This window comes from Lichenostomus cassidix, chromosome 1 (genome assembly GCF_008360975.1).
Source record: "Lichenostomus cassidix isolate B80296 chromosome 1, HeHo_3.0, whole genome shotgun sequence".
NCBI classification, from domain to species: domain Eukaryota; kingdom Metazoa; phylum Chordata; class Aves; order Passeriformes; family Meliphagidae; genus Lichenostomus; species Lichenostomus cassidix.
This window is the reverse complement of record NC_139479.1, coordinates 36,485,631-36,511,573: the sequence shown is the minus strand read 5'-3', so window position 1 is coordinate 36,511,573 and position 25,943 is coordinate 36,485,631. Positions and strand designations below refer to the sequence as shown.

The 25,943-nt window shown below is 36.6% G+C and overlaps 2 long non-coding RNA genes across 2 annotated transcripts in view; one reads left to right on the top strand and one right to left on the bottom strand.

Moving 5' to 3' along the window:
* Nucleotides 1-4,775: 4,775 nt before the first annotated feature.
* Nucleotides 4,776-25,943, top strand: part of LOC146444534 (uncharacterized) — a 63,409-nt gene continuing 42,241 nt past the window's right edge. The window contains exon 1 of the long non-coding RNA XR_014849770.1: nucleotides 4,776-4,980. This is a non-coding gene — a long non-coding RNA (uncharacterized LOC146444534). The remainder of the gene's footprint in view (nucleotides 4,981-25,943) is intronic.
* LOC146444535 (uncharacterized) lies at nucleotides 11,896-21,017 on the bottom strand. The gene is made up of 3 exons (XR_014849747.1): nucleotides 20,736-21,017; nucleotides 13,890-14,074; nucleotides 11,896-12,093 (listed from the first exon to the last, which is right to left on the bottom strand). It is a non-coding gene; the product is annotated as an uncharacterized LOC146444535 (long non-coding RNA).

The window sequence follows — 25,943 nt, the reverse complement described above, 5'->3', positions numbered from 1 at the left end:
TCATTTGCTAAAGAACTGAAATCTGGAACTTGTTGGCACAAAATGACACAAGGGTTGTTAAGTATAGGTAGGTGTGGGCAGTGCAGTATGAGTAGATAGAGCCACTCATCTGTCCATTAAAATTGTGTGATCCATATTCAATGTTCAGTAAAATATCCAAGTCTTCTACCCATCAGGGGATGAAAGAGTCTGTCAGGGGGGCAATCATTCTATAATTTCCCTCTCTGTTTTTTTTCCCTCTTAATTTTTCACTGGGTTGGACTTTTTATTGTTTTGTTTTGTAATTCTTTCCTTAGGTATCTCTTACTGATCAGTAACATCAGAGTTTTGATTGTTGCATAGCGAGATCCTTGTCCTGATCAAGCATGCCTGTTCTAATCCTATTTCAATTTTTGTGTATTTTATTTCAAATTTCTAAAAAAAATATAAATTTTAAAAAATCAGACCAAAATCAGATAAACATGTGTTAAATCCATTTTTTATACATCATTTTAGCCTTAAATGCCTCTGCTGTGCTTACAAAAATGCTTTAGATTGACACAGCATCTTCTATTTTTTGTTCAAAGTTTTCTACTCAGACTAATTTCATAATCACTTTGATGCATAAATACAGATGTATGCACTTTGTACATAATGTGTTTGTTTATGAATGTGTATTTGTGGAATATATTAATGTGTGTATGCAAAATAGATTTGCTTTTTCTGTTAGTGAAATATCTGTTTAATTGATAGATACGGGAGAAAAAAAACCTCCATAGATATCATGGTTAGTCAAAATAAACCTGTAGCGTTTGTAAAGAAACTCACAATTTGAAAGGTGTTTGCCAGAAAATTAGACTCATGTTTATGAATAAGAATTCAGCTGAGCTATAAATTCATATTTAATGCTAAAAAAAAAAAAAATACATGTGCCATTAATTGCATTACATTTCCCAGTTAGATTTGCTGATCATTTGCATTAAAGATTTGTAAAACTCCTTTTCTATGGGGCTTAAAAAGCAAGCCAGAAATTCTCTGGATTCATCACAGCTTATCATATCACAGCTCCTATCTGGAATCTGAAACACAGTTTGACTCTAATATTTGGCGTTGACATTTCAAATTTAGTATTTTGGAAAAGTCCAAACTAGTTTTATCTTCCAGTGCAACAACTCACTTGCCTCTGAGTCTTTCAGAATTTTCACCCTCTCCAGTTCATTGAAATTTCAAATAAAGTAATTTTCAACATGCTAATGCATTACTATTGTAGTTTCCAGGAAGTGCTTTCTTTTTAGAGTGATATTTCTGGAACTCCTACAGTATTTTATTGCAGTAATTGCAGGCTAAGACTGTGAGAGGAGGAGGGGAGTACCCTATAGAGAGATAACATTTCACTAATAAAGAAAAATACTACAATATCTTTTCACAAAAAACTTTACCACAGGTGCATTTTCTGTAAGAGAACATATACTTCAAAATTAAAACCATATTATTTTCTTGCATCCATAAAATTATACTTGTTAGTCTTGGCACATATGACCTTAAAGAAAACATGCTTTTCTGAAATACTGTAGAGTAGCTAGTGGTTCTGGAAAAAGTAAAACATCAAGGGAACTTTCAACTTAATATATATTGGCACCTCATGACATTTTAGTCAGTACTGCTTATTCAAGGAGGTAAGGAGATTTTGAAAGACCATTTAGCAAAAATCAGTCTGGTGGTGGATTTATAAACAGAGCACATTATAACTGTCTGACAGAAAGATAGAAATAATATCCCATTAGCCATTAAAGCTGCTCCAAGAGAGAGAAAAGGAACAATCTGTCTGGGCATGGTCAGTTTAATTTTGACAAATTCTCAGAGCTCATCAGATTGCCAAATGACATTGAGAAAGAACAGATACACCCCTTCCTACCCCTTCTTTTCCTTCTTGGTTCCTTAACATATTGGACCTTTTCCATCAGCCAATTGGACTGCAAAATATTGTTATCATTGGCAATACTCTCAAAGGGAAGGATTAAACAATTTGGGTTCAGAAGCACATTGCACTATAAAAAGCAGATCTCCAAGAAGTAGTGTGCCTTTCAATATTTAGGGTACTCAGAGACCACTGGTGATTGAGCTCAATCATTTCATTCACTAATAAGTGTATAAGGAGTCAGGCCTAACTGGACAGACATCTGTTGCAACATCAATTTGGAATTCTTTTTAATATTAAACAGTTAGGGGGAAACAAAACTAATAGGTGTTGGGATCTAAAAGCTGAAATAACTACAAATTGGCTCCATCTTTTCTTTACTAGTGAAGTTTATCTTATCTGTTACTTTTTACTTTCGGTACTTTGCATTTTGTTTGCCACAGAGTTGACAAACAAAAGCTATTAGTTGGAATGCAGAATTAGTATTAACATTTTACCAGATATTTTACCAGATATTTAATAATTATTTAGGAGATCAAAATGCATTTTCATTAGCAGAGATATTTCACCAAAATAGTGTCATTTAGCAAAAAGCCCAGTGTTCACGCGATATTTTTTCAATTCCTTTTCCTGGAAGACAAGACAAATTGTTTCAGTTCATTTTAATTTGTTTTGTAAGCATTATCTCCCCACTGCTTTTACAGAAATAGGTAAAGAATTCTCTTGAAAACATATTTGGAGTAAAGACAAATATGATAATATATTTTGCTACACTTTTTTTTTAAGGTTTTACTAAACTATAAATACCACCTGCATGCAACAGTATTAGAAAATTAATGTATTAAGAGTTACATTTCCACAGACATTGCCACACAGTTGATTTTATGTCCTGTGTTAATAATTTTACAACAGTGGTTTCCAGAGCTCTTAGTCAGAAATCCCCTTAAAGTTTCAGTTTATGACTTTTAATCACAAGGACTCAAAGACAGAAAGAATATAGGCCAGAGTTGAAATCTGGGCGGATCTGTAAGTTTGGAGCAGATTTTCAAGAGACAGTCTCCTCTAGTTGTGCCAAAATTCCTCTGCCAGCAGTGGACTGAATATGCCTTGCCAAATAAGAGTGTCTCTTTTTATTGTCAGGTCCATGAAAAGCAGCAGCAGCATCTGAAAACCAAGGAAAAAAAAAAAAAAAGACAAAAAAGAGGAAAAAAAAGAAGACAGCGTCTCAGTCAGACTTCATATCCAATATTTCCAAAACTTTTGGTTTTCTGTCATCATGCAGAAATGATGATTGAGTTACTTTTATTTACTTTTCTGGATTATTTTTAAAGAATAAATGTGAAGGGACAATTGGAATATCTGCTAACTATTGAAAATCCATGCTACAATGCATTAGTCTCTAGAATGGTAACACCAAGTGAAACACTCTTCATTTTGCCTTGATACCATAAAAAACAAGTTCCTGTAAAGGAAACTTTATAAATGATGGTCAAGACAAATAATTAAATAGAGAATTTGAAGAGGATCACTGAAATGACTTCCCTGTTGAGTAGTACTTATCTTGCAGGTAATGGCATGCTTTGAGAAATTGGAATATTGCTGTTTATTTAACTGTATTGTACTGTGGGTTTTGTTGGTTTGTTGTTTTGGTCTGGTTGTCAGTTTGGGAAGTTTTGTTTGTTTGTTTTCCTTACAAAGCAGGAAAATATCTTTTTGAACTGCTTATCTATTTATTTTCGGAGTGTCTCTTTTCTGGATGGTTAGTCCAAAGTGATTCAACATGTCTTTCCAGCAGTTTGATATGGAAACTTTTGCTAAAATTTTGTCTTGTATGAAAGAGAATAAAGAATATAAATGAGGAGATATTTGGTAAGGCAATATTGGTAAATTTTTTTAGGATAATATCTAGGTTACTGCTTTTACCCCAAATAACTGAGGACAAAAATTTGAAATGTGTCATCCTCCTCCTTTTTTTTTTTTTTTTAACTGAAACAGCTGCTATAATTAGAAAAAATACAGTCTTTCTTGGCCACATAATCCCTTGTTCAGGGAATCAGACAAATATTATTGGCAAAGGAACAAAAATGATAATAGAATCTCATTAACTAAAGGATAGTCAGAGAGCATATTTTGTACTTGACTACAGAATATTATTACAGTAAATCAAGATCAATGTCCCATGGGATGTGATCTTTATTTAACATAATTTTTCTGATGTCATGCCTGTGCTATTATACTGAGCAAGCCCTGTTGGTCTGGACACCTACAGTTGCAATTGCCAAAAAAGCTGTAGGAAGGCAAGATCCTGGTCAATGTCACAATGCAGTTACATTTGTGAAAATGGATTTTTTTCTTTCAATTTTCCCAGCAGTTTGATTCCACTCCTTTAGGTTTTAGTAATTTTTATTCTAGTATTGTCACTTGTAAAAAGGTTCTATACTCCAATCTATGTTAGGACACAGCTGAAAAGATTGGATTGAATTCACTCCTTAGGCAACTCTGCTAATTTGAAAGAAGATAAATTGCAAGTGAATTTGTTTAATGAAAATTTGCTCGACATCAGTGAATTAAACTAAAATATTTCCACAATTATAGGTGTGCTTATCTTTGAAAAACTATTGGACTGACATAGAAAAATCAGAACACATTTGAAAGAAAAAACACATATAAGTAACATATGCATACAACTTTTCCAATGCCCCTATCCTATATACTTTAATTTTTGCTTACACTAATTGACTTCAGACTTTAGGATTACTCTTGAAGCTTGAAGCTGTGTTGCTCATTAATCAGAGTAAGAGCATGGCTCATGAGCACTGGACCATGAACTTCTCTTCTACCTAATTCCTCTTTGTTTTTTGTCTGTTTTGGTCTGTACTATCGAGGCACAATATAGGAGAAAGCAAGGTCAGGCATTGTCCATCACAGCCTGTGTGGGCCAGACCACCCCACTGTGAGAGAAGAGAGACTGCCTTCAGGACCAGAGAAAAGACACCCTCATCCATTTTTCATGTTAGTACACATGTGATGTTTGTGACCAAGGAGAACCACAATGGGTAGAAGCCTGCTCATCATTAGCAAAGGTCAGTATAGTGCTGCCATGATATCTAAAATTATTTTTTTTTAAAAAATATTCTCTGATGTTCGCTGATGGAGGTTGTGAAAACTCCCTTAGGCCTTCCAGTTGGCCTTCATCTTTTTTCTTTCTTTTACAGAATTTTGATGGGCTAATAGCAAAGTTTCAGCTCACAGTTACTTATTTGGCTTTCTGAGAGTGATTGCCCTTTGTTTAAAAAGGAATCTTAATTGATGATAGAATACATACCTAGAATATGTTCTCAGTCTGTTCACACATAACAGTGTGTATCTGCTGGAGAAATGTAAATGACAGAACCTCTGTTTCAGCAAAGTAATTACTGTTTTACAGAGATTGGTAAATGTAAAACTCAGTACAAATGATAATAGTTATTGCTACTATTATTTGCTTCCAAAGTACACATGGTAAATGTCCTTAGGTACTAAGAGAGAAAGTTGTACTACGTGTTGAGATTAAGAACTAAAATTTCCTTTTACCTCTCTATTGACTATCCTTGAGTTCAGATCTCCATTAATAGATATTTGCTGGCTGTCTATGTGTTGGCTAAAAGGGGAAGATGGACAAAAATATAGGTGGAATTAAGATTGTACTTCTTCGCTGATGTAACTGATATAGTTTTGATCAACAAATCCTTGTATTCACTTTAAAAGAAATGAGAGGAAAAAAATATTGTCTCAGAAAAGTACCATCTTCTTTCAGTTGATATGCTACTAAGATTGTTTGTGAACTTTTCCCAAGAAATTCTGTGAGCTGCTTAAAAAAAAATGTGAGCTTTGGTAAATGCATGTTATCCTTTATATTTTCTTCTGTAAAATTTTGCAGTTTTGATCATCTAATAGTTTGTCTAAATCACTTATCTAGTGATGAATGGAAATACAGATAGGTAATATATTTCAGGATTATATTTCTACTGTACTGATGGAAACAAATGATGCTCCTCAGATCTAGTCAATGAGGTACAAAACTTTACTGAAAATGACTGCCACGGTGTACCAAGAGGCAGTCCCTGTCTCTGCTCTGCTATGTTGTTGCCTCTAATTTTGTGATACTGATTTCAGCAGTGCACGGGCCTTTTCACAGAATCACAGGTTGGGAAAGGTCCTTAAGATTGTTAAGTCCAAGTGTAAACCTTACACTGCCAAGTTCACCTCTAAACCATGACCCTAATTTTAATTTTATTTGTCCTGTTACCCTTCTTTGAGAGGCATACCTTCTAGAACAGTTGTCACAGAATCACAGAATAAGCTGATCTGTAAGGGACCCACAAGAATCATCGAATCCAACTCCTGCCCCTGCACAGGACATCCCCAAAAGTCACACCATATGCCTGAGAGTATTGTCTAAACACTTCTTGAACTCTGTCAGGCTGCTGCTGAGACCACTTCCCTGGGGAGCTATTCCAATGTCCAACTATCCTCTGGGTGAAAAACTGTTTTCTACAGTTCAGCCTAAACCTCCCCTGACAGAACTTAAGGCCATTCCCTCGGTCCTGTTACTGGTCACAGAACAAGTGCTGGAGACTGAAATGTTACAATTTATGGCTTAAACATCGTGATGAAGGACTTTTGCCTATTATAGAAAAACTGTTCAAAAACTGCAGAGAAAACCATCAAAAGCCTGAATGGGGCCCTGAACTGCACTGCTCACTGCCTGTTGATGAAGATAAGCTAAAGTAAAAGCTCAGGGCCTGGGGAGAAGAAAACATTCACAGATGGATCAATCTTAGCATCTTTGGAGTGCAGACCACAGCCCTAGGGATATCAGCTGCCAGGCCAGCACAGACCGTCACACCTAAGGGTACAGGGAGAAGTGAGGCTTTGGGTGTGTGGTGAGAAAGTCTCAGGTTAGAGGCAGTGAGAGCCCACCCTCTGCTGTGCAGAGAGGGGAGCCCAGCTGCAGGGCCCCCTTCATCCTGGGAAAAGCTTATCCACTGCCCAGGGGTTTCATGGCCCATCAAGGGCCTCCCCAAAGGGGTCCCCAGATCCTACACCTGGCATGATACAACAGATCCACAGTGTTACTAGGGATAGTGTCAAAGTTTCCCTTCCCAGGGGAGGCATGTGGTGTTCCCACCTGCCCAAAACATATATTAATCCACTGGATTCTATACTCTTCAGCATGGTGGCAGCAGGAGACCCTCACTACCTAGAAGATCAGGTGGAGGGGAAAAATGAGAAATTTTTGGAACGCCTGAAAGGGTGATATATTTCTGTCTAACTCCTGTCACTCTCTCCCTATCCCCCTACCTGCCATGCACCCTTCCTTCCTTCCTTCCTTCTTTCCTTCCTTCCTTCCTTCCTTCCTTCCTTCCTTCCTTCCTTCCTTCCTTCCTTCCTTCCTTCCTTCCTTCCTTCCTTTCCTTCCTTCCTTCCTTCCTTCCTTCCTTCCTTCCTTCCTTCCTTCCTTCCTTCCTTCCTTCCTTCCTTCCTTCCTCTCTCTCTCTCTCTCTCTCTCTCTCTTCCTTTCTTCCTTTCTTCCTTTCTTCCTTTCTCTTTACCTCTTTTGCTATTAAATAAAAGACATCAGTTTTTTGGCACCAATATCTGACCTTGTTTAGTTTTAATAATATTTTTGGGTATATTTCAAACCTTTCTTGGTTTGATCTGTTTTATTCACAGAGACTTAATTTCCTTTGCTCTTCTGTGTTTAAACCAGTTCATAACATCAAGTGACCTCAGCTGCTCCTCATATGGCTTCCCCTTAAGGGCCTTCACCATCTTTGTTGCCCTCCTTTGGACATTCCTAATTGTTTAATGTCTTTCCTATATTGTGGTGCCCAAAACCGCACACAATATTCAAGGTGAGGCTGCCCCAGTGCAGAGCAGAGCAGAGCAGAGCAGGACCATCCCCTCCCTTGCCCGGCTGGTGATGGTGATTGCCTGATGCCCTCCAGGACAGGGTTGGCCCTCCTGGCTGCCAGGGCACTGCTGACTTATAACTTGTGCACTATGTCATGTACACAAAACAATGATATCAAAGCTCCTGTTAAAGTTGCAGTTCTATGGAAGTAAAACTCGCAATAGCAATATTTTCATTATAAAATATGCTTAATCTTTTAATCTTGCTTATCAGTTATGAGTTAATATTTTAAGTGCCTCACTGGAGAAAGTATTGCAGTAGTTTTATATTGATAGCAGTGGCAACCTCTCTCTCTGTTTTAATAATATAGATGGTTAAAGATGGATGTAATAACTGCTATAGAAATTCTGTAAAAATTAATCAGGTTTGACACAAAACTCTATTGCTTTACTGCACAAAATGAAACTATAGATATGATGATTTCAGCATGATCGTGACATGGAGTTTTATACCTCTACCTCACTCCAAATAAAAAGCTGTCAAATATTCTTCTGCGTCTGGGTAAGTCTCAGACGCAGATGAGAGCAAGCTGGCTAAGTCTCGTACAATTCAGATTTAAATGATTAGTGTGGGATGTGGAAAGCAACAGGAGGCTTTGGATGAGGTTATATCATCTCCTCTGCTTTGAGTGTATATGCCTGGTTTTTGTTCATGAAGTTCTCAACATAGGGATCTGATTAGATTTGCAGTTACTTCTAGATGATCAAACAGTACAATAGCACTGAGCCTTCTTGCTCCACCTGCATCTGGTTAAGAGCTTGCGTGATTTCCTCTCTGAGCAGAGTCTTTCTCTGGTGACTTAAAATTTTATTACCACAATGGTGGAGTACAGCAAAAATAGAAGGACACCTTAGATTCATGCTGAGGATATAAGTGACAGAATACAGCTGCCCATTTGATAGAAATGGAGCAATTTATAGCGAGCACAGGGATGTTTTTATGTAATGATATGTATATATTGATGGACATTTGGCTTCTTTTTTGTATTCTGAGGACAGTTTTGACTCAAAAAATGTCCAGTTAACCTGCCAATGATCCATATGGGACACATTCTCTCAGTTCAATGTTCAACCAAATCAAACACAGAAGTATAGTCTGGAGCTCAAGGATATTTGTCCCTGGATTGCACTGAAATAATAAGATATTTTACCTTTCAGTTTTGCAATATATGCAATACATATTTATAATCTAATACACTTATACTGTTTTTGGCTGGGATAGAGTTAGTTTCTTTCCTAGGAACTTGTATGGTGTTATGTTTTGAATTTGCGATGAAAAGAGTGTTGATAACACAAGGATGTTTCAGCTGTTGCTGAGCAGCACTAACACAGAGTCAAGAGCTTTTCTGCCTCTCATTGCACCCCACCAGTGAGAAGGCTGGGGCTGCACAAGGAGTTGGGAAGGGGCTCAGCTGGGACAGCCAACACCAAATGGCCAAAGGATGTTGTTCTTCATCCCATATCATAGGGTGTCATGGTCAGCATGTAATACAAGGACCAGAGGAAGTAAGGGGGGACATTTGGGGTGATGGCATTTGTCTTCCCATCACCATTACATTTGGTCGATCCCTGATTTCCTAGAAGTGGCTGAATGCCTGTTTGTCCACGGGAAGTAACAAATGAATCCTTTTTTGATTTTTTTTGTTTTCTGGGTTTTTTTTACTTTGCTTGTAGCTGTCTGCAAAAGCAAAAAAAAAAAAAAAAAAAAAGACTGTTTTAATCATTAGGTCTCTGTATCATAACTAAACCATGGATCTATCTACTCTTTTATCCATTTCTAAAAGATAAAACCTGTTCCAATTGCAGTTTTGGAGCAACCCAACCCCTGGACCTTGCTGCGCACCCTTTGAAAATTATGTTACCTCAAGTGCTTACTCTGTGTTGTTCATTTATTACACTGGAGCCAAGTATGGATCTTCTATACTTGAGACAGTTTAGCAAGGAGAAGGCAGGCACATAGAGAAATTTGAAACACCTGGAAATACCCAATATGACTGCAACCTGTACCTTATGTCTCAGTCTTCTATTGGATATGGCCTTAAATAAATTGTATTTACTTTGCTCAGCAGTTCAGTACAATTTCAAGCTCATCACATTTAGTGTTGTTGGTTTCAGTTCTGTGTTTTTCTCAATAGCAGCTGTGATGTTAAAATTGTGTTGGAATTATACAATTTCTTCTTTTTAAGGGATTATTTAAGACTTTTCAGGTGTTTGTTTTTTATTTTATTGATCGTTTCATACAAAAAGCTAAGCTAAACTTTTCCGCTTAGTAGAGCATAAAAATTGGGTCATTCTGCCATTTTCCCCACTGGTTATCAGCTGTGCAGCCACTAAATCAGTTAGAGGGTGCTACCTTAGCAATGAAAATTGCAATTTGGTAAAAAAAAGTTAAGCATTGAAGGCTTTTGGGAGAATTGCCTTGGATAACAAAGCACTTTTGGAAATTTTGACTAACTAAGCAGCAATATAATTATTTGGTCCTTACATGAGGTATCAGAAGCAAACCATCCAAAATAATAATGAAGGCAGTAGTTTTATGGTTTTGTTTTGGTTTGGTTTTTATTGCCTTTTTTTTGTTTTTGGTTTGTTTGTTTGGGTTTTTTTTAATGCAGAAAACAGACACCTGAGAACTGGCTGCAGATTTACTTGATTTAAAGAATAATGAGCATCGTGTATCAGGTACTAGAAAAAAGAAATGTGTTGCAGCTGGAAATGAGTCTGTTAATTCACATAAGTATTGCTACTTAGATGGAGGGTTTTCTTTATGTTGGATGGAAAATGTTTTTGCTTTCATAATTACTTGGCAAGGAGTCTAATTGTAATTGTTGCCAGATGGGTGGTCTCAGGTGAGTTTAAAATAGGCAGCCTTCAAGCAACACTTTAATATTCTGACCTTCTAATTGAGAAAATTTCACTTATCGGCCCTGTAGGAAGTTGGTTTCCACAAATAATAATACTGGGGATAGAGGGAAACTCCTCCCCCACATTCTAGTAAGTTAGTAACACTAGAATTACTCCACTCACCTTAATAGTGCTAAATTTCATCCATGTCTGCTATACTCAACTATTTCAGGTCATTTGCAAAATTTGTAACTGCCTTCTTCCTGTAATCTGCCTGTCTAGCATAGCACCAGAGCAGGAATTGAAGTGATCTCCTTAATTCTTTCTGCAGTGGATTGACACCAGTAAAAAACATCACATCCTTAATATCTTGCTAGCATAGGCAAATTCACTTCTTAGACTTGTGGAGTAGCTACACTTCCATATGAAAAAGGTCAAGCTTTAATTATTTTATGGAGCATAAGTTTCAAACGAACTAAAGCAACATTATCTACCCATTTGAGCTACCTCAGATGTCTAACCAGCTGCCTGGCTACAGACACATTATGGATTCTTTCACATTAAATCATAATTCCTAGCACAGAATCTAGTTCTTTCTGAAAGCTGGTGGATTTGTGACCTCCCTGGAATACTTGGAGCTGTAAACCATTGAATGGATAAATGATGCACAACAGTAGTTTCCTCATCTGTGACAGATGCACTAATGGCCTGGCCATATTTTTCAGGTAATATAAGCAAAAACTTTGTCCATTCTTCTATCCCAGAAGTCTTACTTCTTGGACTTTTGTGCTAGAAGTAGAATGTACTCGCTGCTTTTAAAAAAACCCCTTAAAACAGTATCTACAATGGTTATAGCAAAAAGTACAAAACCTTATTTATCTTTACGATAATACTCCCATCATTTTTATTTTCAGTTTTTCTTAGCATATTATACCTATTAATTTATAATATCAGGTGACTAAAATTCCTTTAGAAATTTCTTTAGGAGAATCTCTCTTTTGTAGACTTTAAAATGTTTACTTTAAAAATGCTCAATGTTTTTAACATTTTTATATTTTCGCACCTAATTTATATGACAGACATATAAGGCCTTTTATCTATGACTGAAATATCTTCTGCTACTGTGAAAAGAGCCAGTTATATTGCCAAGTTTGGAACTAGGACTTAAGCAGTTTCCAGTTTTCACTGTTTATTGCCTTTGACTTACTTGTTTTCATATAGCATTTCTCTTTAAGCTTTTTTTTGACATTAAATTGAAGAAGTTTTATATGTTAAAGTGGTTTCATTTCTTTAGTTAGCCTAGAAGGTCTTCCCAGCTACCAGACATAAATTCATGCCTCCTTCTGCCCTGACTCCATAAAGGGGCAAGGTCTTGACACAGAACATCCTCTTCCCTATACCTAGGGAAAGGAAATTCAGGAAAGGGATCTGGACAGATTTAGACAAAGTCTTGGCTGTCATGGTATCCTTATTCAATGGTTTTAACCCTTGCAGGTAGGTTTGACACAAACACCTTCTAATATTTGCTTTAAAATTTATGACTATCTGCCAGCAACCTTATTTGTTTCATTTGGTACAAAGTGTAAGGACAAAAGATAGGTAGAAATTAATGTAACTTTAGTTTAAATACCTGTTGACATTAAAGTCTGTCACACAGGGACTCTTTTACTAGAAGGGGATACAAACAGGAGTATAACCCCATGATGTTTTCTCTTCCTTGTCTGCATGTAGAGGATAGCTTGGATAGTGAAGTAAATACATAACTAAAGGGACCCTACTAATCCAAAAATTTTAAACTATTTTACATTTAAAAATGTATTTTTTCTTCAGATTGATCTATTCCAATTAAATTAGTTCTTTCAATGTACAATTTTATGTGGGTTTTTTAAAAATTTTTTTTCAATATACATTGAAAGAAAAAAGTAAAATTATGGTAAGAAATGGACACCTAATTGTAGAGAATTCTAGAGTACCAAAAATCCTAGAATAGTGTCATCAGCTACTGTCTGTATTTAGATAATGGCTAGAAAACCAAATAATGAGTTATGACCCTTCTCAGCTATGTGTGAAGTAGACCTAAAGTATTTTCTTGCTCCAGTTGAGGAGACAGTCTGTGCACAGAATGCAGGATGAAAACAGAGCACTGCAAAGAGACCATGAGACAAACATTGCTTAGCAATATAGACTATGTTTTACTGCACCAATTGCTTAGGGGATTTGGTTTCTTTTATGCATCATAGCCAATAACAGCTTTAGGAAGAGAATTGATGGTGGATTACAAGATAGCTCTAGGGGTCTTTTAAAGGAGATCCTCCCAGGCATGAAAGTCAGTATGAGAGTAAGCCTGAAATTGCTTGCTGCAAAATGTCGCAGGAGTGATGAAGGAATGCAGGCTTGAGCTCATAGAAAACAGAAGCGAAGGTATGTAGTGTGAGGATTGGTCATAAGGGTACCTGTTAATAAAGAAAAATAGTGTAGATTTGATGAGATAGAAAAATCAGTGGAAGGGCATAAAGGGAAGAGAAGTGAGCTAGGGAAATTTTCCTTACGGTAGCATTCTGAATAGATTTGATGGAGGCAAGATCATCTCTCAAAGCTGAAAAGAAAGACTTTCCAATAAGCAAGATATGAGATGATGAGGATCTTGGGAGAGATTTAACTGCATAGAGAGAGAGGATTATGGTATCATATAGCTATTATGCAGAATGAATCAACAAAAATTAGACATAGCTTGGCTATGAGGCTCTGGAGAGCAGACTGAGTCAAAGATGATGCCTAGGTTATGGTCCTTGCTCTTACACTGAACCTGATAGGTTCTTTAGCATTGAATTTGTTGTTCATCATAATTTTTAGAATAATCATGTGCATATATTTCTGTAGAATAAGAAAAGGACAGGTGTCTTTATCAAAGCAGAAAGGAAAAATTGCCTAGAAGTGTGGAGGGACTAAGGGAAAACTTCCTCAAATACCTGCCCTAAGTAAAGCATATAATAAGCTTCCACCATTTGTGACAACAGAGTGCTAGGATGACAAAGGTAAAGGAAAACATGAACAATAATTCAACTTCACAAGCTCCGTTCGGCAGCTCAGCACTGACTTTGAGATTTTTGTTCTCTGTCATGTTCACCACCAGGAACATTTTATTGATTCCCTGCTCACTGTGTGACTACCCATCCCAAGCTGGGAAGCAGCTTACCTTTTCTCATGCACCAATTCACCTGGGTCTCTCAGATCCTGAAATATGCAACATCCTATAGAAACATCTGTGCTTGCTTTTTGCACTGACAGTTTGGAATGCCTGTGCTGTAATGTGGTCACTGTAGGTCACTTTACTGGGAGGCTGATTTTAAGTTGGCATCAATGATGGAAAGACAGTTGTAACTGTGGACAAAAATTAATACAGTTTTTTTTAGGTATGGGCACAATCTGACTTGTTTTTTACTTTTTTCCCCAACCCTTATCTATCTCCGTTTCACTTCTTACTTTTATGTTATCTGTGTGTCTTATTCCTCATTAATTTGGGTTATCTTGCTAACATGTATCTTTACTTTCAGAGCCATGAATCCTCTTTCTCAGTGTGCACAAATGAAAAAGAAATCCTTTTTTGATATAAATCTGGCAATGTCTACACCTACTTTTCAGACTAGGAAATTGTAAAACTCTATGGCTGCTTCGGATTACATCTCCCTTTATCCCTAATATTGCATTACATAACCTTAATTAAACAAGGAGATAAATTGTTTGGGTAGAACTTGCATAGGGATTTTATTTATTTATTTACTCCCAGAACTTTTCTATAGAGTGAATACCTAGCTATAAGTATGAAAAAACAGGTCTGAACTATGTACTAGGTATAATTCCTTGGTCAAAAAGATATTTTAAATCCACAAGGTAATTTTCATCAGTAGATACCATTTAATGGGCAAGTGATCTTTTTGAAAACAAAACAAACCCTCCAAAAACCTCACAAAAAGCCACCTTCAAAAACAAACAAAAAAAAATCTCAAACAATTGAAAGCATGATACACAATAACTCAAGTCCTTTAACTGGTTGGATTTATTCACTTTGATTGGTCCAGTGCACAGTTCTGTGTGCACAATATGATTCCAGATACTTCTTGATTTTTTTTTCTATCATATTCCCTATTGCTTTCTGTTAGAAATCAGGTTATAAAGGCCCACATATTAAAAAAAGTTTTCAATCAAGTCAGCCAAAATATTAAAATATTAAAATATAAAATATTAAAGTAATGACAAATAAAAATCCTTTCAGATACATTAGGACCAGTGTGTATTGGTTTTTATTGTTTATTTACTTCTCTTTTAAAATATTCTCAAAGTGCTGCTTGTACTTACTCCCGAAAATAATGAACTGTTACACAGATTTTACATGCTGGCCCTCCCATGAGTGCATTTAGGAAGCTCTGCCTTTTGAGCCGCCTGTTTTAATGCAGACTGAGGCAGTGGAGACAAGAAAGCAACAGAAAAATATTACAAGTTACGAAAAAAGGTTGTGATTAACTATCTTGACATTCACTACCACTTTGGTACAAGGTGGGGAAAAATGGTTCCTGTGAAATGGCTGCAGCATTTAGAGCTGCTCATATTTGTGGTAAGCCATTCACCTTCAATTTTTGTTTTTATCTACAATTTTTACAATAATACAATGCTAAATATAATTCATAACAATTGATTAATATTTTAAATAGATATGATCTTTTTTTAAAAGATCTTTGTGTTGAGAGCCGTTCCTTCAGCTTTTCTGTTATTTCTGGTTTTTACTATTCCAAGTCTATATTCACTCCAAATAACCTTCACAAAGGGTGACTTCTTGTTTCCATATACTGTGGATAGGGAAAATGACTTATCATTGAATGCAATTCACAAAATAATAATGCAGGTAAATACTAAGCTAACTGTTGTGGTGAAAACTTATGAAAAGACTATGACTTAAATCACGTGATTTAAATAGAGTGGCATTTAACCTCAAGATATAAGAGAACTGCTTTTTACAGATGTGAATCTACATTTGCAATCTCAATTAGCCATATTTAGCACTCAACAGTCAAAGAAAATCTGACTAAAATTGAGTCTGATTAGCCTTTAATAGGAAAATTTAGGGGACACTAAGTCCTGTTGTTGCTGAAGATTTTAATTAACCATATTGTAAGAGGATGGAACTTTCTCATATTACCTGCATAACTCTAGAGACAAAAATATTGATAGAAAGAAGATCTAAAACTGGTATTTTTCTTCTCATAAATATGTTACTGTATGTCCTAGGTTGCAATATAGATGTAGTTTTCTATTACCACCAGCTGTGGGCTGTTAGCTGCTATCACCTGCTAATGACCCACCCCGGATGACAGGCAATGGGCCATCCATTAGCTGCTATCACCTGCTAATGACCCACTCCGGATGACAGGCAATGGGCCATCAGGGACCCACCTTGTGACTCATGGACTTATCTCATCCCATTGTGGGATGCTCTGCCCAGGAGGGTGGAGCCAGGTGTTCCCACCTGGATATAACCTGGCCTTGGAACTGCCTGAGCTAGCCCTGTCTACTGGGTTCCCAGAGGACCAGAGCTACCACTGGATCTTCAGCTGGAGACTAGACCTTCACAGGATCACCGCTTCAACTGGACTACTTCAGTTGGACTGCTACTACCACCCTAACAGGGTGTTAGGTTGTATCTGACTTTGTCAGTGCTTTTTCCTTGTATTATTTCACTTATTTTTAATTTCAATCTTGACTTGTGGTCTCCCACTGGTTTATTTTCAAACCAATACACTGTAATACTAAATAATGTCTTCTTTCCTTCTCTATATCTCCCCAATTAATATTTACATATTCAGTACTCATGCGTATACACATTACACAAATTTAAGATCATCTTCAGAGGATGTATGACCATTCTGTAAATTACACTGTCCCTTTTTCCAGATTTCTTTGTCACTACTTAAACTGTTACCTTTCCCTCTGTTCTTGCTAAGCAAAGAAACTATTTCTGCTTCAGAAACCTAAAAACATTTTCTATATGGTGGTGGATTGATCCTGTCATGCATCTAAAAATCACATGGCCAACTGCTTGCTCCCTTCTGCTCCAGCTAGACAAGGCAGTAAGCAGGAAGGCTAAAACATTCCTGGGTCTGGGTGAATAAAATTTAAAGGGCAGAAGAATAAGGGAAAAAACCCAAATAAGCAAGTGATGCAAAGCTAATCCCTCATCACCTCCCATAAGTATGCCCAGCTAGTCTCTGAGCAATGGCTATCTCCCCACAGTTTTTAATGAAGAGCATAAATACTGTTATGTTACTTAGAATATCCTTTTGGTCACTTTAGGTCAACTGCCAAGGTTTTGTAACCTCTCAGCTTTTTTTGCATCCTCAACCTACTCATTGCAGGGAGCAGATTGGAAAAAGAAAATGAACCAAAACAAACAAAAAACCCCAACAACAAAATAAACAAAAAAACCCCCAAAACCTTACTGTTGCACAAGCACTGCTCAGAAATAGCCAAAACACTGTTTTTACCAACACTGTTTTTAGCAACACTGCTTTAGTGAGAAATCCAAAACACAGTACTATACAGGCTACTATGAAGAAAATAAACTCCAACCCAGCCAGACCAATAAAGTGAATATATTTATATGCATGTTTAAGTTATATACATTTAAGTTCAGTCATAGTACCTGAAAAAGTGAGACACATATTCAAGTATGTCCCTTTCTTTTGTCTGACCTTTTTCCTTTCTTCTTTCCTTGCCCCTTCCCTCCCCTCCTCTTATCCTTTCCCTCCCCTCTTCTCCTTTCTCTTGCCCCTCCCCTCCTTTCTCTTGCCCCTTCTCTTACCCTTCCCCACCCCTCTTTTCTCTTGCCCCTTCCCTTCCCATCAGATCAGTATGAGTGGCACAGTACGCACCACACACAACTGGCAATCTGTTATTCCTAACTTTATATTTGCTGCAGAATTTCTACCAAATTCAAGAAGCAGAACATTTGTCTGTGGGTGATTAGAAATACTATGGGAATATTGCTGTTTGTTTGTTTGTTTGTTTCAGCATGCTTTCTCTCTCCTGTAAGAGATAAAGTGAAGCAAGTACTAGGGAGATGAATCATGACAGTATATTAAAATTTTCACTTTTTCTGTCTGTCAAGAAAGGGTAGTCCTTTGGGAGCCATAAAATAATCATAAAAACATCATTCTGAAGAACCGAATCTCAGTTCTTAATACTGTTTCTATAATGGCATTTCACCTTTCATTTCCATTCAACTGAAAGCATTTCCTGCAGTAAAACAAACTGTGATACTGATGAACACTGACATTTGCTAACAGTATCAAGTAGTAAAACAAAGGCTGAGAATATAATAGACCCAACAGAAGAGTACCCTCAGAGTAGAAGAGAAACAATACCAACAGCTCTTAATTGTCAATTCAGCCTGCTAATCTTGGATTAAAAAAGAAAAGTGAAAATTTGTTTATTATTATTTTCTATTGAAGTTAGTGTCTCTGGCCAAAAAGAGTCAGAAGAAGAGTGGCAGAAGTAGCTTGGGAGTTTTAAGACAAAGAGAATACAAGGCCAAGGGATAGGGAGCAACAGCAAGAAAGACAGCTCAGTCTTAAGAATTGCTTCTTGATTTGTTGCAGTTTTTTGCCCTGGGGTGTGCTGTGCTATAAAGCAAATAATAAATAAACTACAAATTTTAAATTGAAAAACAAATAAACCTCTGAACATATATGGAAGAAAAAAGAATTTCTTTTCAACTAAAACACTGCAGTCAATTTTCTTGGTCTTTGCTGAGTCCTTGTTTTTTGGTCTGTTAACAAAACGTGAGTAGGGGATTTAGTTGAGCTGTGTAAAAAACTGAACAGCAACCAGTAAGTATAGAGTACATATGAATCTTTCAGGTCTCAAGCTTGTTTTGTATTCATAAATGTCAACTTCAGCATTCTTTGGAATCAATTTAAAGTTAAAAATACAGTTTCTGCATATCACTTTATATAAAAACCTTCTTTTTTAGCAACTAATAGATGTTAACTGTATTCGCAGTAATAAATATATGCTCCAAAAGTCTGCGTATACCCATGTGTGTGCAAATACAATGGAAACAGAACACATTTAAGTGGAATTGAATTTATTTGAAATGTCAATTACTTTTTTTAATGTAAAAGGTTGTATAACAAAATTTGTGCGTGAAGCATTAGGAAAACAAAAAAACATCACCAAAATGAATAAATGAAGACATCCAGAAGAAAATATTAGAGATCCAAATATCTGTTATAGAAAGTCAAAGAAAAAATATTACCTTCTGTTTTAGGTTTCCACCCTTCTGGTTTCTCAAATTCATCTCTCAATTTTCTCTAGTATGAGTTTACATTCAAGGACAAAGTGAATCTCTGTTCGAGGAGATTTATCTATATCTATATCTCTATATGTTTATCTTTGTAGTATATTCCATTCTAATTTCTTTTATAAAGAAGAATTTAGCGTGCTTCTAGGATTGCTGCATAAATAAATGAAAATAAGTATGCACTCACAAACAATTTCCCTAATACTTCACTTGAAGGAAATTTGGATGAGAACAGTGTGAAAAACTGACTAGAGGAAACCTTTTCAGCTGAAATGAAACTGTGCTGTTGAAGAGATTGTATATGAAGATGCAGTGTAGAGGACTGAGGTTAAGTTGAACTGGAGGTATCATAAGAAACAGCATTTGGGAGAAAGGACACAAAAAGAGAAAGCAAAGATAATAAGCATCAAGAAACAAACAAGTTGTGCAGTCATATGTATGAAGGCAGAAAATCTCTATGTGGGATGGAGAGGGCAGAAAAAAAAGAAAAAAACAACTAGAAAGACAAAGGACCAATTGACACAGAGTTTGTAGTCCCCAGCTCCTTCCTCCACCAGCAGCAAGGAGGTATTGAGTGAGGCAGACACTTACTGAACCTTCTGCTCTCTCATGTGAGGTCACAGCTTCTCCTCTCTGCTGACTGTTGGGAGGAGGTGAGTAATGCATACCTCAGAACCCAGAAGAATGATGCATAGACCCTTAACCATAGACAAGGAATGGCATGAAATCCACTCAGGTAGGAAAAAGGGATGCTGATTTTGTCATATATTGTTTCAAAATATACATTCTTCATTATTCAGATGAGAAATAATAATGGAAGAAGTCAGTGAAATCCTTTACATAATAAGTAAATCATCTCACATGACACTTTGGAAGACTTTTACATTAAAAATGTTCATCAGAGTTTTTTCTTCAGTGTACTCTGAATATAGATGCTAGGGAGTAATTATTTAATTAGGAATACTAGTGATCTTGTGCAGTGGAAGATAAAAGTGCACTTCTAGTCTAATGATCTTGAATATTTTGAAAAGCAGCATATTCCACTGACTGTTCCATGATTTCAACTTTCTGATCAGTTAATCGTAGCCATCAATTCCATTTAATCAGATGGCACAAGTACAATATGTTCTTTTCTTTTGTATTTAATCTTTTGTCTTTTATTTTTCAGCTGCTCTTTCTGTTATAAAGAGGAACAATTGAGTAGTTGCTGCAGTATCTCCATTAGGATTGGCCTGGGATCCCAGTGTTCTGTTGCAATAATTTGCAATTAAGCCTTCAGGACTCAATGCATTTACATACTGGACATCATAAAGAATTCACATACATATGCCCTAATACAGTCTGATTTCTTTGTGAAAATGGACTGATTGAAGCAAAACACAATTCCACAACGTTTCTCTGCATCTCCTTAACCCCACGCCCTGGTCATTCTTTATTGAAAACAAACCAGTACTTCATAGATGACAAGCATTTTCATGTAATTAGTGTTGTTCACCATTTCAATATACCATAGTATTTGTAATGGTAACTAAAATGTGCACTTGTATAAGCAGTGCCCACATATAATTATTAGAGGTACTTACACTCTCAGGTTCTGCTAATGCATTTAAAAACAGAGTTCAGTCAAACAAAAGGAGTACAAATTGCTATAAGAAGGATTATTATATCAAATTTGTGCCTTATTTATACCTTCAGACTGCAGAGCTGTAGCAGAAAAACTGCCATTACATTGAAATTTGTACTTCACTCATCTTCACCATCACAAAGCTTCTGTGATTTCAATTTCCAGTGCAAATCCTATAATTTCCACCACATAAATAAGTCTTTAATGTGTAGAAGGTCTCCTTCCTCCTGTAATTATAAATTCGTATGTTGTGAATGTTGGATTTAATACTTTCTATTGTTAGATACTTGTGCATTTTGGAAAATGAGTGGAAGTCATTTGGGTTAAGTAAACTCAACCTTTTTTTCCTGTTGTTTTGCTTCTGTTCTCATATCCAAGGAGTAGCAGTGCACATGTCATAATGGAGTGGGGAGACCTTGAAGAGCCCTGCTATTAAACAGTGCATTAAGCAAAGCCTCTCCAGACAGTCCATTCTGAGGAGAGGTCTGCTCCATACAAACAAAGCTCTTGAGATGCACTTTGTTGTGTTCTTACCATTTAGAAAAGCACTATTATCCTGTGCCTGTGACTCTGTGCACAATATTTCAATTGGTTCCATTTCATTGGTTTTACAGGGAACAATAAAAGAGGCCTCTTGTTCCTGGCCATCCAGCATGAGAATAGACCATGCTGAATCTCTGTCATCAAGCATTTAAAAGCCTCGTAAAATATTTAATGTATTCATACCTTTTAGAAGTCATAGACAAACAGCCTTGTTCCATGAAACCAAAATTATTTTTTAAATTACAGCAGCACTAGTCATTTACTATAAACCTAAACAAAAGTTTTTAGGAACTAGTGCACCTAAAATTGCATATAAAACAGCAGAGGAAAGTATCCATGGTATTTTCTCAAAGTTGTTTGTGTTGCAAACATGAGCAGCTGCTTTCTGAATAACTTGAGAAATTAGGAAAATAAGTCCCTTAGTCTCTTTTCAAGGAAAGCTGTCCTAACAGTATAGAAAGAGCTCTGTGGTGTAGTGTTAGCACTCTTGCTACTCTCAGATGTAATTAGAAAATAAATTATTCTCATTAGTATGATGCAAAATCACACAAGAACAGTTTTATTTTATGATTCCAGTGCACTTCAGATTTCCTCATGGTCGTTAGGCTGACAATCCCCAGATAAGCTGCATTCAGTTTGGAAAGAGATGTCAAGGGAAAGTTCAGGTGATGAGGTCTGGTTTTGGTACTCAAAATGCCCTCAGTGCAATGTGAGGAGCATCTGGACAAGCATACATTTACAGCCCGGGGTGACAGGGCAACACTGACCTCTGCAGTGTTGGCTGATTTTCTTCCTCCCACAGCTGGAGGCTGAGATTTTTCCTCAGCCTTCCTGCCGGACACATGGCGCTCTCTCAGCAGGGGGAGGCACTGGAACTACTTAAGAGCCACATGCTGCTCAAGACACTTGCTGACTATCTTGCTTTAATGATGATCTATTTTTAGCTTCACATGTAACATGTCCAGTCAGAAGGAAGGCTCTTTGTCTTGCTTTTGTTTTATAGACTTTTCTGCTTTTCAATGGGGAAAGGAAGTATATTTTTAAGAGCAAGTACCCTCTTAAAAAAAAAAAAAAAAAGAGCAACAGAGAGAGAAGAAAAAAGCTGTGCCTTCTTTCCCACAGTATTATCTCTCTAAACTGCTACATGTTAGTACAGGTTTCCATGGCTGTGTGGGATTGCTTTATTCAGTCTTTAGTGTTATTGTCAATGCCTTTAAATTATGGAACATAAATATCAAATGCATTCTCTAGTTTCATGTAATTACATGGTAACTATTATACTGTTGCAGAACACATAATTATTTTTGGCTCTCAACAAAAGTGCAGGCTGGGCAGTTTTCACTGAGGTCTGCTAAATGCAGCATCTAGCTACCTGAACTTGTAATTATCAAGCTGCATTTTTTTTTTTTTTTTCTAAATCTGTGTGGTCATTAGCAATGAAAAAATCTCACCCTTTTCAGAGTTTGGCTGGAATACAGATCCAAAATGCCTACAGTAAGCTTGAGTTTATTTTGCCAAAATCTTAATTTTTCACTCACTTTTACTCTCAAACTGTTCTGTAAAAATCCTATTCAGTAACAACACTCTTTCCTCTGAAAAGTCCAATCACACCAAAACTGTTCCAATGTCCTGAGTTCTTTTCCAGCGTCCAGTGACAGGGCAAAGCAAGGTATGAGATATAGGGAAATATATTGTTTGAGGAGCAGGATCGTGTTTTTGCCTTAATTTTTTTCTGCCACAGCCGCCTTCTGGCAGTGCAAAGTGGTTAACCTGTCATTTTTCACGACTTCAATTAACCCCAACAGGATGTGTCTCTTTAGAGATCCAGCAAAGGGCCATATTTTAATTTGTCAAGTAGTAATGTTTTTATCATGTGGGAGGTGATCAGGGTTAATTACTACAAGAAGCTGGACAGGTTGTGTTAGAAATGTGTAAGGTGCTTATGGTATATGTGTAGCTCTTTAAACGTTATTCTTCACACTGGGGCGTGTGAGCACAGATCTTATGCAAAGAGTACTACTGTGGATCAGCACTTCTGTAGGACCGAATAGCCTCCCAGTCTCTGCTGCTGGTACCTGAATCACTCTCTTACACCCTCATGCTTGTCTTCAGATTGTGCTTTCAGTGCCACAAGAATGTTACTGTCCTATTTTTCACTGAACTTTTCTTATCAGGAAGAAACTTATGAATAAAGCAACATGAATAAGCTCATCAGTGGGTAGAGACCAAAGGGAAGGATTTATCTATCTAGGTTTAGATACATATACCCAAACTAGATACCCTCAGCTCTCTAAATTTATAGTCCAGATATGAGAAGGAAAGAAAGAACAAAAATTCAAGGGTGTGTGAAGTTCTTCTCCAAATTAGTTCTGATGGATTATCCTCTAAGCATGTCCTTTTGTTCCCTGACTTAAGGAAACCTTGGGTGACTGGCTCAGGCATAGGAGTTTCCTCTGTGATTTAGAAGGGCCAGAGCTCCATCAGTGGAATAGATGTGTATTCTCTTCCCATGCAGAAGAATTATTACTGATGCTGACTTTGGAAACACAAGGACATTATAGATATGGGAAATACTGCTGATAGCAATACTCTTACCCAGAGATCTTACAGAACTGAACTAAAATCCTCATTGCTCCTAGTACGGTGATTTTTCTCAGTCATGGGTCACATATCCCACCAACTCAATTCCCCCTTTCCTCCACAAAAAAAAAAAAACCCTAACAAGAAAAGGAAATAACTCTGTGAATTTTGTTAAATGTTACAAGGCTGAGAGAACAAAATAAAACCAAATTCTTGCATATGTTAAAAAAACCTTTTCGTTCCTCATGGAAAGATTATTCCCTAAGGCATCTCCATCTTCAGCCATTATGCCATAGGAATAAATTGACCCAGCCTAAGCTTTCAAGTGAATAAAGAATCTGTATATGGCTTTTTGTGAAATTGGTAGGACTAATCCATAAGATAGTCAAAACATGAGAATAGGTCCTCAAAAAAAAAAAGGGTTTACTTTTGCTTGAAAATAATGTGTTTCTATGTATGAGTTTTCTAGCTATGTTTACATCTATTTATGTGCATAATTTATTGATTCCATATTAAAAAAGCTATACTGATTTAAAAAGTATAATTTTCCAATCATAGAACCACTATCTTTATATCATTGGTTAACTTTCACATGAAAATAGTATATGGTGCCTCTAAACTAGACCATTATCCCCACCTTCACTGTAGGGAGTATTTTGCATAATAATCAATCCATAACAAACAAAGACCATCTTTTAGCTTCATTATGCTAAATGCAGTGGTTACCCAGACACTCATAGCTACCATGGGAATAGATATTTCCATTTTAAAAGAATAGAGCAATCCTCCTCTCCTTAAAAAATAAAATAAAATCTAAAAAAAATCTTCTGACATTGTAGAACTAGAATTATTTAAGTGTTTTGGTTGGGTTTTACTTCTATTTTCTTTGCTGTAGTAATTAGTTTTGCTGTTCAAAGTACAAGCAAAAAAAAAGTAATTATATGGAAGTATTATCTGGTTTCACAAAATAATTTTATTTGTATGTCTATCATAGTTATGTCTGGAATACTTCATGGCTATATTTAGTAGGCCAGAATAAGACATAGCATGTTGATATTTCTGAAAGATTGTTTTGAGTAAAAGAAAAAAGCAGTTAAAGAACTAAAAGAGGTGTTATCTCTTATTTTGTCTGGCTCCACTAAAAAGACTTTTGATTAAATTCTGAGAAAAAGAAACGGATGGGCTTTTACACTGAGTTGCTTGACCCACACACCATGGAAACCATTTGCTCTTCTGTCCTAGAGAGGGGAGTATGGCTAACTCTGGAGACATACAAGGATAACCTCTTCTTCCTGACACAGGTCAGAAATGCTTCAAGCAGGACTTGAGGTATGGCTGGAAGTAATCAAAGAGGATTGGTGGGTTTTGAATCATTTTGTGGATGCCTGAAGCAGGTCACCTTCCTTTCCTGAGCTCTGTAGTGCTTAGGGCAAGCTGATACTTCTGAATTCAATGAGCACAGCAACACAGATGAAAATCTGTGTACTCAGATTAGATTTATTCAGAGGAAGCTATCATTTTAAACAGATGAAATGAATAAAACTAAGATGTAAACTGGTCCAAACAGCAGAAGAACAGTTCTGGTTGTGAAAGAAAAAATGCAGCATTTCTCACAGGAAGAAGTAGAATGTTCTGTTAATTTAGTTAAGGCCTAATTAAAAGCTCTGGAAGTCAAGGACTTAGCATGACAATGAGAAATCATATCCCTGTTCAATGCTGTATATACAGTAAATAAATCCTTGAGAAATACGTGAGGAATGCCTGGTCTAAGGGCTTTGAACTGCATCTGTATCAATCCTTAACTAAGCTAGCCAGTCAGCTTCTCGGTCTGTCTGTCCTGTTCTTCTCGTTATGTTGTATGGTCTATAAACTAAATTTCCAAAGTCCTGAGCAGTGATGTATAAAGATATATATCTAATCATGGGGATATCAGGTACAGACCAGATTCACCAGGATGCTCTTGCTGCTTTGTGTCATGATGGCAGGAAAAAGCAGCTGCAAATCCAACCAGTGCAGAGAATTTACAGCTGCTTTGCTGTGCCAGAGATGCAAAACAGCAACAGCTCACTGATGGATCTTTCACACAGTCTCCAAATAAAATTTGCCATCATAAATATGATGGTTTAAGCTAATATTTTGAATAATTCTAT